Below are 12,183 nucleotides of genomic sequence, written 5' to 3' on the forward strand. Positions count from 1 at the left end.
TGTCTACGACAATGTGTTGTTCTCTGGGGTGTAAGACCAACTTATTTATCCCCTTAGCACTCAGATGTCCAATCTGTCTTTTGAGTTTACTTAATATTATAATTGCTATTTGTTGTCTCTAAATTGAATTCACATTCCAACCTAGTCCTATGTGCTTAATGTATATTTGAAAGTTTCGCCTTCTGGGTGTTGATGAAGGTGATGCTGATATATTAATCTTCTTTTGAAAACTGCCTGAAGGACAGATGATAATGTTCTTTCATCTGTTATATATCTTTTCTGCCGGAAACTTTGCCTCACAGCCAACAAACATTTGCAGCTTCGGTATTTGCCTTCAATTTAATTATTTTCAACAAGAATTTCCATCTCACACCTGCCGTGTGCTTTATTTTTGTTTAGTTCAGCCGGAACTTAATGTGGGCGACATGAGTCTCAACCTCGTTTTGTTACCAAAAAATGTTTCAGAGATTATTTTCGCTCCCTATTCATTTCAGCCACAGAATCATGACAGTGTATCGGTTGTTAATACGGGATTGAAAATGGTAATGCTAAACTGTTGTGATCATCAGTCAAGTCTTTGTCTCTGCTGTGATCATCCGACATCATCGTCTGTTAAAGGGAAGATGGCACTTTATTGAAAGAAATTTTGGAATAAAAATTAGGGCGCTCCAAATAAAGTATATAACAGTTGTAAGACTAAATAAATATTCATGGTGAAAGGAATGGTTTCAGACTGACCAACAGGTGTTTGAGATGCACACTATAGTACCAAGACAAAGTTTTAACGAACCAAATGTTGAACAGTGCGTTGCAAAAGACCTGTAGTCTCCTTTTGATGGTGGTTGAGAGCCCTTGGATCAACAAAACGAAAGGATATCTGAGACTATTCTATGATTTATGAGATGGAAAGTGATGACAATTTATGAAGCCTACACTAGGCGACATTTGCACTTAACTTTCAGCTCCTTGAGCAATTTTTCGATGTTTTGTTGCGAATTGTTGGTAGGGTGTGCAACAAAAGGTATTACAAGTATGTGTTGGAGATGAAGCATCTGCCACCTTCAACTTCCTAACCCACACCCACACCCTCACCCACCATCTTCCTCTATAGCCCTAGGCCAGCACGATCTGTGCCACTAAAACAAAAGCGATAAAATGATGAGAAAAATTGTGAGACGACCTGGTAAAGATACACCACGTTCTTTGCAAAGACAATGAGGGACAGGAGACTGGTGTCTTGCAGCGTTGGCCTCGTGTGGTGAAAGGTGAGAGACTGGGGGATGGGTAAGGGTAGGACGGTTGCCGACCTTGTCCTCCATCCTTGCTCTGTCCTAGCAGGAATGTAACAAGGATTCCTCCCGCTCACTACGGCAGAAGGCGCCTGCCAATGAGCCAGTTAAATGCCCGGCGGCGGCAATGATGAGATACAAAATGCAAGAAGGCGGATGCTGGGGGAACAAATCCCACAACCCCCTCGTCCTCCACAAGCGCACATCCCGGGCCTGTTCAATGATGGCTCCGTCTGTACTATTTAGTCGGCCGGCCGGTCGGTCGGTCGGTCGGTCAGAGCACGAAGGTCAAAGTCTGCGCCGTCAATTTCATTAGACCGGCCATTACTTCTTGGCCGTAATCATGAAGCCGGCCACCAGGGGGCATGTTAAAACGGCGATCTCATCTGTCACGTGACGCCGCGGGTGACGCGCTGCCCGAAACACGTCCCGGCAGTCTCATCACGTGACTGGGTCAGTGGAACGAGGATCCAGGCACGAGTTGTATGGCATGGCTGGTGTTCGAAGCCACGTGTTCGATAGTCCTGATGACAGTGTTAAGATGGATCCACGAGCGGATGAAAGTCAAAACCCAGTCACATGATCTCTTTTCTTCTTTATTTATGTTTTGATGTCGGGCTCTAAGAATTGTGATGACGGACTGATCCTACTAATTTTACAGTGACAGTCGAGTTGCTTAATTACTAAATTCATCTAAATGAGTATGTATTTTCGTATTCAATAATAGTAATAATAATAATGAATGGGTGGCAGATATGGAAAAAAGAGAGGTACATTGTTTTGCTGCACAGTAACTAACACACCTGTGACCATATGTTGTTGTTCTGCTGACAGGACTAATTAGAATACAGTGTACAGTCATCAAAGAGAATGGCTGTCTGGCTAAAATGTAGGGGAAGAGAATTTCAAAGAAATATTCAGGGCATGAGCCTGCAAAGAAATTAAAACATAACACGTACAGTTTGTACTGAATACGAGAGCGGATGGGTAGGACAGAATGAAGGAGAGGAAAGACAGTGTAATCTCCATACTGTGTGACTAAAGACGTGAAGGTGAGTAATTAGGTTTTTGAATGTTTATTAGCTTTTGAAAAAACTTTTCTTTTTGATCGAATTTTATGACAGATCTTCTCGAACGACCGTGCTTCGATGCAAATGACGAAAGGAATCCCCGGTGAAAACTACTAACTGGACAACTTTGCTGGCCTCCTAACTAAGGCATGGAGGGAGCGACAGGCAACAAAAACTTTGGTGAATAAAAGTCGTTGGGAGATGATTTAACCGAGAAAATGGCTGTTAATATTCCGTTTAAATTGAAGCCTCGAGCATTGAAATTCTCTTTATAAAGAAAGGTCAATGCCACTCTTCTTTAGTGTGTCACCAAAGTAGACACATATTAAACCTCGAGCAAACTTTCTTAGCTTTCACCTTCACTGTCAAAAATTGTCAATCTATGTTTGTTTTTTAACTCTCCAAAAAATAGTTTTGGAAAATTCACTATGAATTTGTGTGGCATACTGATGTACTAAACATATCAACGAAAGAAATAACGGGAAAAAGTAAATTATCATTAAATATTTCAGAACAATATTTTTATGCTTAAAATCTAATGCATTGTTACAAATATTTCAATACTGCCCTCCCGTTGGTATAAGCCGCGCGTGAGAAGAATAATATTCAGAGGTACTTCCGTGAGCTGTACGTTGATAACAAGAAGCTTACATCGTAGATAAATTTAGCGCTGACGCCATCACCATGAAAAATGTTCTTCATAAAGAAACCACTTAGAGGTATGACATTCTGTAGATGGTAAGCCTCGTCTTTCTTCTTCATTCTTCCAAGGATGCAGACATGAAGACGATGACCAGATTTTGGTCCACTGGGCAAACTGCAGGCCTAAGCTCTGTGTCCATTACCTGAAGATCTATGGGCCAGACACGCTTTACGGCGCTGCCATTTCGCGCTCCTGTCTGACCTCGGTTCAGAAATTCCAAGATGTCGTTGTTATAAATGCCTGTTTAACGACACTTTCCTAAATCGCCTGATTAGACAAGGAAGCACCCCGCCATATTGCTATGCAGATCGAATGGAAGAAAGAAAGTCAGAAAGGCCGGCAATGGACGCTAGTTTGGAGTTCGACTTCACGTGCGTGGTTGTATTTAAATATTAACTTTCCAGGATAATATTATTGTTGTTGTTGTTGTTGATGATGATGATGATGATGATGATGATGATGATGATGATGATGATGATGATGATGATGATGACGACCATGATGAAAAAACAAAAGAATGAAAAAAATCCTAGTATTCAGTCTCCATTCATGCCTACAAACATCCTCATGCACAGAAAGAGGTCAAATCTCTGACGTCACCCTTGTCCCTATAATTTATGTCCCATTTTGCCATTGGTTTTATTGCAGCCACGTCAATGTATTCCTGAGGTCAGGGATTTTCACCTTTTTCTGTGCATAAGATCATGTTGCGAAAGTTCACACTCGTAATGTGTAAAACAGTTTCATATCTGTCGTGAGTAAACTACAAAATTTTTGAAGAACTTCGGTTCACATACGTCTTGAATAACGAAAGTTCCTAAGTGTAAGCAACACACGTTCACACTCATCATTAGCGGCAACTGTTCATACGTGTGGTGAATGGCACACACCACTAATTGCTGCGAGGGCGGGTCTCTAGACACCGATGAAACTTTCTCACTGTGACGCAGGGAGAGGCGAAAAGGTCAACGACTTGTTCTACGACAGTTATGAACTGGTGGTGTTCAGTGTGCAGGAGACAGGGGTCATTGTCCTCCACTCAATGCCTGGAGACTGCGTTTGCAGTTCATTATTTTCCATTCTCCAATCACCACGGGATGGGAAATGGCCCAGCTTCCTGTTCGTGTTTCTGCCACCACGCGGTCATAACTATTTCAAGTCAAGCGAAAAGTTTTTTATATTAAGCTATTTTCGGATCTTGTTCTAGGTTTCTTTAAGTTTTCTTGACAAATATTTCAACAAAAACGTAAAGGATATATTGGATTCAGCAAGATGCATGCTTCGGTAGGATATTTATAACATCATCTCTTTCCCCACTTTTTGAGGAAGAGAGCCATATGATAAATGACATTAAAGGTTCAAAGGTTAGCAGAAGGAGTCTCTCATTCACACTTCAAGGTGGACTATTTTAGAACAAGCCAAAGGACCGTTTTGATTGTGATGTCTCTGTTTCAGGGTGGGAGATTTATGATGTTATATGTTTGTTTGATCGCAAACCTGGATCTTAGTGCTTTCGACAGCTGGCTTGGAACCTGCTGGGACTTGCAACTACAAAAACGATCTGTTCACTCTACAGTGAATGAGTGCCAGCTTTCATTTTATTTGTTGACTAGGCCCTCAACAGGCTTTTTAGCCAAAGCAGAGAAAAGGAACAGTGCAAAACAAGAAACTGGTCAGAGAAAACAGCAGCGACTGGATCATACTCAACATACAGTGTACCACTTATATTCAATATTTCTACGGCGAAGACTTTTAACATTTTTGATAATTAGACAAACTTAACTCTGTTGCAATAAATAATGATCAAAGAAGTTTCTGACACATCGCCAATTTTAAAAAAAATATTGTTAATGCCCATTATCGCCACTTCGTTTTACAGTTGCCTCCCCTGAGTTGGCTATGTAGGTAGAAAATGTTTTTTGATGCTTTGTAACCCAGGTGAGTATAATCTAAACTACCCAAATCGTTTTATCAGCTGATAATATACCGGAGCCTTCTTTCCTTTTCGATAAGTTTCTCTGATGTAGGTTAATTACGATGGAGGTCGTGAGTGAACTCTTTTGTAGACCTCACAAATAAAGATAGAACGGGTAAATTGCCAATGTCCCAGAATACAAGAAAAATGAATAATAATGCTTCTAAACATACGTGCGAGATGAACATATGAACTCCTCACTGCCACGATGCCTTGAAAATATATTGGAGAAAATACAAAAAAAAACAAAAAAAAAACAACTGCATGACCGATTTAGTTCTTGAAATAGCCGGGACCCATTTGCACCAATTCGGAAAGGATGCGAACACCGGGACTAAGGTCTTTTAAACCAAGACACCATACCAGACGTGGGTCGTATTGGGTTTGAAGGCTTATCCCTGGAGAGCTGAGTTAGAGAGTTGTTGACGGCTAACAACCGACAAGCAGTCGAGAGGAATTACTCACAACGGCTTGTTTGTCACTGGCACCGGTGTCCAGCCACCATCCTAAGCCAGACCAAAGTCTTACCAGACGATATTCTGATGCTGTAGAAGGTCGGAGGAACTAACAATCGTGTAGGAGATTTGCTCTGACCAAGCTGCCAATCCTAGCCCGATCCCAACTCCGTGATTAAACTGCAGGAAAGTGAAGCAGAGAGCATGGCATCAAACATGAAAGTTGTCTTCTAAGCCATGCCACACGAGGCTCGTGCAAACACGAAGCTGAAAACACACCGCGTGTCCCTTTAACTACCCTTCCCTTCTGTAATGACAGATGGTGGCATGTAATTACATTACTGTGGATGCTTGACCAGGTTGCAATCGAATAACCAAACAGAAGTTTAACGAGTGCAGGGACCGCTTTCATCGCCCCTTCAAAAGCCCTCACTTTGATGCCAGCTCCTGGGACGGTCTGTCTGAAATCAGATTGCTGAGATTCGGTGCTGGAACAGAGGGTTTCCAATCTGTGTATGGTTGTGCTGATGAATCCAAGATAAGGCACAGAGAGTGGAAATACATGTCGGCTTTTTGTCCTGGATTCCAAAATTCAACAAGTGAAGCCCAGATCGATGGTTTTATCTAAGAGATCTTTGAAAGAAAAAAAAGTGGGCATAAAAAAACCAAACTTAACCACATAATTACTTGATAAGAAACTATTTCTGTTACTTATCAAACACGGGAGAAGTTCTGTCAGAATGAAATCGGGGCTAACGAGTATGTGTATGTCTTACTCTAAATTAAACATATGGCGATTAAAACAAAAATATTTCTGGGCTTTTAAGAATTCTCATACAGTACTTCAAATAAAAGGCGTTAACGGTAGATAACAGCAAAAGAAGATAAGGGTTTTCTTAAAGGAAAATGCAAGTGAAATGGCAAGTTAAGCTTAAATGAAATAAGCTTAAATGAAATAGAACAACATTCCAACTCGTTTTCGCTAAAATTTCAGGCGGCCGGTAACGCATCGGTTAGCGCCTGTCACCAATGCAGTGAGGTTTGGCTGTCCTGGGTTCAGATCTCGTCTCGGGCACGTTGTTCTTTCTCTGCTTGTGGCATCTGTTTACAGGGCTGGCTGCCTTCCATTATATAGACTTAGTTTCTGGCTCCACGTAAAACACCAATCCACAAACACACACGGCCCGCTATAAATTTCGTGTTGCAAAATAATTGTTTACTTACAACTGCATCACAAACACAACACCTGGGCGGCATGAGGAGGCAGCCATCTGGTGTTGTCCATACGATCAGAATGACAGTATTCAAGCCCAACTTGCCATTTGACTTGACTTTCCCTTTAAGAATGGACAAACACGGACTTTTCGTTTCTTCTCATGCGCTGAAGCCGTAACAAAATTGTGAGCAGAATGTTAGAAAAAGTACTTTGTGGCAATCGACAGACTCAACAAACAAACAAACAAAATAGCTTTCATTGTCCGCATTCAATGTTTGCACGCACCGGACAAGGCTTCACTACGGAAATATGGGAGACTGAAGAACACAGGAAGATATAAAGAAAGGAGAAATAACTAATTAACACCCCCAATGCCAGAATGAATAAACGAAGCACGTGAATGAAGAATCAATCGGAAATTAATCAAATCAAAAACCTATATGGACACGGAAGAAAAAGACAGAGGAATATTAGGAAACAAAGAAAGAACGGAAAGAAAAATAACATGAAAATTACAATCGAAAACGAGAAAGAAAACAGGGAAAGAATACAGAAAATAAAATAAAAATTAAATGTTAAAACTAAGGAAAGAAGGAAGGAAAAAGCCAGAACATCCGAAATCTCCTCTCGCTTACCTCCCTTCTGTGGTACGTTTCCTGAGGCTAGAGGCCAGAATGGATGATGGTAAGACGACTGACTGAGTCCCGTGACAAATGGGAGGGAGGAAGCTTCACAGTGTTTCCTTTGGCTATGGATTGCTTGCCCTTGTTGTAATGGAGAAAGAAATATCACCGGCTCACGGGGTCAAAGGAACTGTTCTCAAGACGCGTATGAGTTCAAACCGAGATCGGTTTTGTTTCCTTTATGTGAAACTGTTTATACACGACTGAGCCATATATAAGGGGGTGGGGTATGAGGGAAGGTAATCTCGCCACGAAATTAACAGACTCATTTACAACACTAAATGAACATTCTGGAACAACAAACAAGTGATTTTGTGTAAACGTTTGAACATTTCAGTAGAAAAGGCAGACAGAAGGACTGCCAGTTGTTATGTTGTTGCTTTGCCAGAGGAAGAAATCAGAGTTGTTTTGCACACAAAGGTCAAAATGATGAAATTATTTCCATCCGACTTACAGTAGGTTTCGGGTGAATTCCATTATTTTGAATGCATTAGTTTCCGGTCAAAAACTCCATTAGAAAAGATTTGTTTATAAAATAGTCTGCACAATACCAAAGCGCTTGCAATCCTTACTAGATGACGAGTGGAAGGGCAGAAAAACTTCGTGTAAACTTACAAGCAACTTTATTCATCTAAATGTGTTCCTCTTCAAGAGTTTCCGTCCCGTACCTCTGTACTGTCAAAGTTTCCACTAAGACCTTACAAAAGCAGAAGAATAGAATAGCATTACAAAATAAAGAGAAAGATTAAAGTTGAGTTTTTCATCCTTTCTTCTTGTTGTTGTTGTTGTTGTTGTTGTTCGTGTTGTTGTTGTTGTTGTTCTTCTTCTTCTTCTTCTTCTTCTTCTTCTTCTTCTTCTTCTTCTTCTTCTTCTTCTTCTACAGCACAAACTACTGGAAACATGAAAGGACTGAACCAACAGTCTTTATTTCGTTTTATGACATAATATTGGATGTCAGACAAGCAAATTGCATTCAATGCAACAATGTCAGCTGAACAAATTGCATATTGTGCTTCCTTCATTCCCCATGATTTCTTGAGTATACATGTGGGAAATAAGCATATGCAGTCATAATTTCCTGAGTAAATATGACAGATGAAGTCAAAAGTTCAACCACTCCCATGAAGAGAAAAAGTTAGCATCTCTGGTAAGGATTCTTTACAAATATTCCTTAAAAGTCCTCTGGCATGTAAGATCAACATCATCACTGCTGCTGCACTATTCCCAAAATTATATGCAGTTTTGAATTATAGTTGGCATGGGAAAGAAAATTAGTTTCGTTTAAGTAAAGCTTCATAAATGCCAGGACTTATTAAAATTATAAAAAATAAAATATTGAACAGTATGAATCTGTCTTCTAAGCATTTCCTTAACACTAATTCAATTACATTAATTATCCTAATGGTGCTCTTTCCTTTCACAACACAACTGATCTCTTCAAAATATCATTCCAAATTCAGTCCAAGTTAACAAATAGATGAAATTTAGATATATTTCTATCAGCATTAAGCTTAACTAAGAATTTAGCTAATGAAATCGCCACAATCTATTGAAAATACAGTATAACATTAAGGTTAGTAGAGTGACAAATCCATCTTTGTAACATTCAAATATAACTAAATATTATTTTTTAAAAACTTTTAATGCAAATAGAGTTAAATTTGAACCTTTTTTGACTCCTTTCTATTAAAGTTAAATAAATATTGAAGAAGTTTATTTTTGGGATGTCAAGGAATGGTTCCCAATAGCGCAAGAGAGAAAGCGGAAGTTGCTTGTGGCGGCTCAAACCTTCCAGACAGAAGACCTGTCAGCGCTACTTCACCATGAAGTCGCATGCAGTCGGCTGTTTCTACAGTCTCTGTTCAGGAAAGGATTCCCGACGTTTAAAAAGTAATTTTCTCGAACAATCCTTGGGACATAGCGAAATAGCAGGGGGATTCTCGCCAACACCACCCTACATTCCCCTCCCCAGCCAAAAAAAAAATATCCATTTGAAACTTTAAAATCTTCTGCTGACCTTTAAAATTTTCAATGATTATAGCTTAGTACAGAATGTCTGGTAAATTGCGGAATAATACAAATATCAAATATTGAGTAAAGAAAAAAGAATAAATTTGACTTTATGTCATCAGGTCCGTAGTCATGAAGTCTAAATAAAGTTAAAATCAATGAAAGAAAGTTTTATTTACCGGCTTGTAGCAGAAGAGGAGAGAACGAGTACTTCTAATGAAATCGGTCTCGTCTTTCTGAAGGATTTATTTTTATATTTTAAACAATGTTTAAACTGTAAGAATATTAAGACTGGATGTTAGTTGTGGATTGTCAGACATGAAAGTAGTGTTATCTCTGAATGAGGAGAAGATGAAGTGACGCTAGCTCTGAATATAGACACGGGGTGATGTTGGACCTGAACACATATAACAAACCCTAATTCTCTGTCTGGAAGTTGAACACGACACTGAGAAGGAAAACCGTGTGAGGTGGAATTAAATTCGGTCCATACCTGGCGGGAAACTTTCTATTGTGGAAACGAGAGATAAAAGCAAGCTGAAGTTCTTCGTGAATCTGAGGGGCAGGTCGGAAAAATCAAGGTTCGAGAACAGCTCCAGAGAAAGCTACTCACTATGATCTGATCCTTTGCTATTTATTTTCAAGATGGTTGGGTCACTTTTAGGACCTAAAAAAGTAAGCTTTATTCTTATGAGTCCCCATTTATTTTCAACAAGTGCTGAAGAATGTGGAAGATCAAGCAAAACCGAAAATAACTCAAAACTTAAAAGTGGACAATTAGACAATCGGACAAAAATCAGGCAAGACCCGCAGACAGAACAATACATACAGATACAGACACAAAGAAAAACAGACATACATTCAGACATTTTTCGTGCCTTGTTTGTGTACATGTTTTTGTTCTCACGAGTGTTAAAGCATAAATGTTCTTAAAGTTTGTTTATGCCTTTTTAAAACCTCATTTATGAAAAACGAAAAAAAGTAGTGAAGAATACTTATTTGATGATCTACGTGGCAGCAGCGTAGCCAGATATCAAACGTCTTTTTTTCTAAGATTAGTCGAGGGTTATTTAGGTCCAGAATGGAATGTCCCATCAAAGGTTGAATAAAGACTTTTTTGACGCTTGAATATTGACGCAGGAGAAAGGAACGAGACAGCTCCTCGAGGATGCTGAAGACCGTGCTGAAGCACACTGAAGATGAATGGACAAAGAATGGAGCCAGTAAAAAAGAAAATTAAGCCTTCTCTGGGAAATAAAATCCATACCAATAACGCAGTGTCCGCTACAGGCGAGAGAAGAGGTGGCAAGATCACAAGGAGTCAAAGAAACAAATACTTACCTGATCATGAAATGAAAATAAAATTGAAAGACCTTTTCACACATTGAGTGAAAAGAAAACAAAGTACAGGCAGACACCTACAAACGATGTCTACCGCCCCAGAATTCCTCCCAGTCAGCTTCTCACAACTAGCAAAACTCTGGGTCGTCGGAAACCAGACTGATAATCTCACACGCAGCAGTAGATGAATGATTCAATTATCGTCAGACTGACCCAAACTGTTGAGAGACATCAGGAAAAATAATTGGTAAAACTCTGCTTGTACTGGTGAGACATCCCAAATGGTGGTGAGCTGTTGGGTATGTTTTATAGAAAGCACACTAGTCAGGATGAAAATGCGCTGGTATTTCTCTGCAAAATTGTCTTAAGCAGCTCATGACCAGTCCATCCGTAGTAAAGTTAGGACTGATGAGTCCTCAATGGTAGACGTCTTCTCCAAAATGTGTCTTAAACTTTACTTAAGGACTAATTTAGAGAAAAACGGTTACAACTAATATTAAAAATTATTTAAAAGAAGTTTAAAAGAGCAAAACATTTTGTCAAGGTTACAATCAACCAAATTCGTGTATGTGTAGTTAACATTAAAGTTTAAATTTTGTAAACTATTATAATATATTTTTAATTTCGGGAAAGATAATAAAACATCCATTAAGGAGTGCATATTGATACAATGCCTGTTAAAAAATATTGCTTTCCTACTAAATGGCGCCGTGCATCATTAATGTATGAAGAGTTTTAATTGCTGCAATATTTCCTGACTGTAACTCACTTTGTCTCCGTCCTCATTCTTGCCCTCCTTGTACTCCTCTTCTTTCTCTCTCTCTCTCTGTCCCCTGCTTGCCCTCTCTATCAATCACGTATTCTTATCCTTTGTTAGCCCAAATGTTTTTAACTTCAAGTTGACAGAAGACAGCTGTCCCCTCTTCAGCTTGAATTTTTTTAAAGCTGTTTTAACCTTTCTTTGCTTGTCAATACTGGTATAAATCTTTGTGATTTTCTTCTTTTGAATCCGTTTTTCAAAAGAATTTCTTTTGCTTTCTTTTTTTTTTTTTTTATACAAAGCTTAAGGGTACATCAGATGGTGCTTGGCGCGACTGATCACGTGACCAACTGATGTGTTTAAGGATCTCCGATATTTAAAAAAGTTTTAAATGCTTTATACTGTAAATTCATCATATTATAGAAAATATAAGTGGGTTTTTTCTACCTTTATTGCTACAGTTAAAATCGCTATGGTTACACAACTTCATAATCATGCAACCCGAAAACATCCCCAAAACAAACATAATGATGAAAGATATTTCTTGTTCAAAAATTTTGTATTATTCTATGATAAAACGATTTTCATGGCTTAAAACACCGAATACAATAGCTTTATATTGGTGCTTGTGGTCCATGTTACTTTTCCTGTTATTTTTGTACGCGTCTAAGCTACTGCAAT

Source organism: Pomacea canaliculata, linkage group LG2 (assembly GCF_003073045.1).
Source record: "Pomacea canaliculata isolate SZHN2017 linkage group LG2, ASM307304v1, whole genome shotgun sequence".
In the NCBI taxonomy this organism is placed as follows: Eukaryota; Metazoa; Mollusca; class Gastropoda; order Architaenioglossa; family Ampullariidae; genus Pomacea; species Pomacea canaliculata.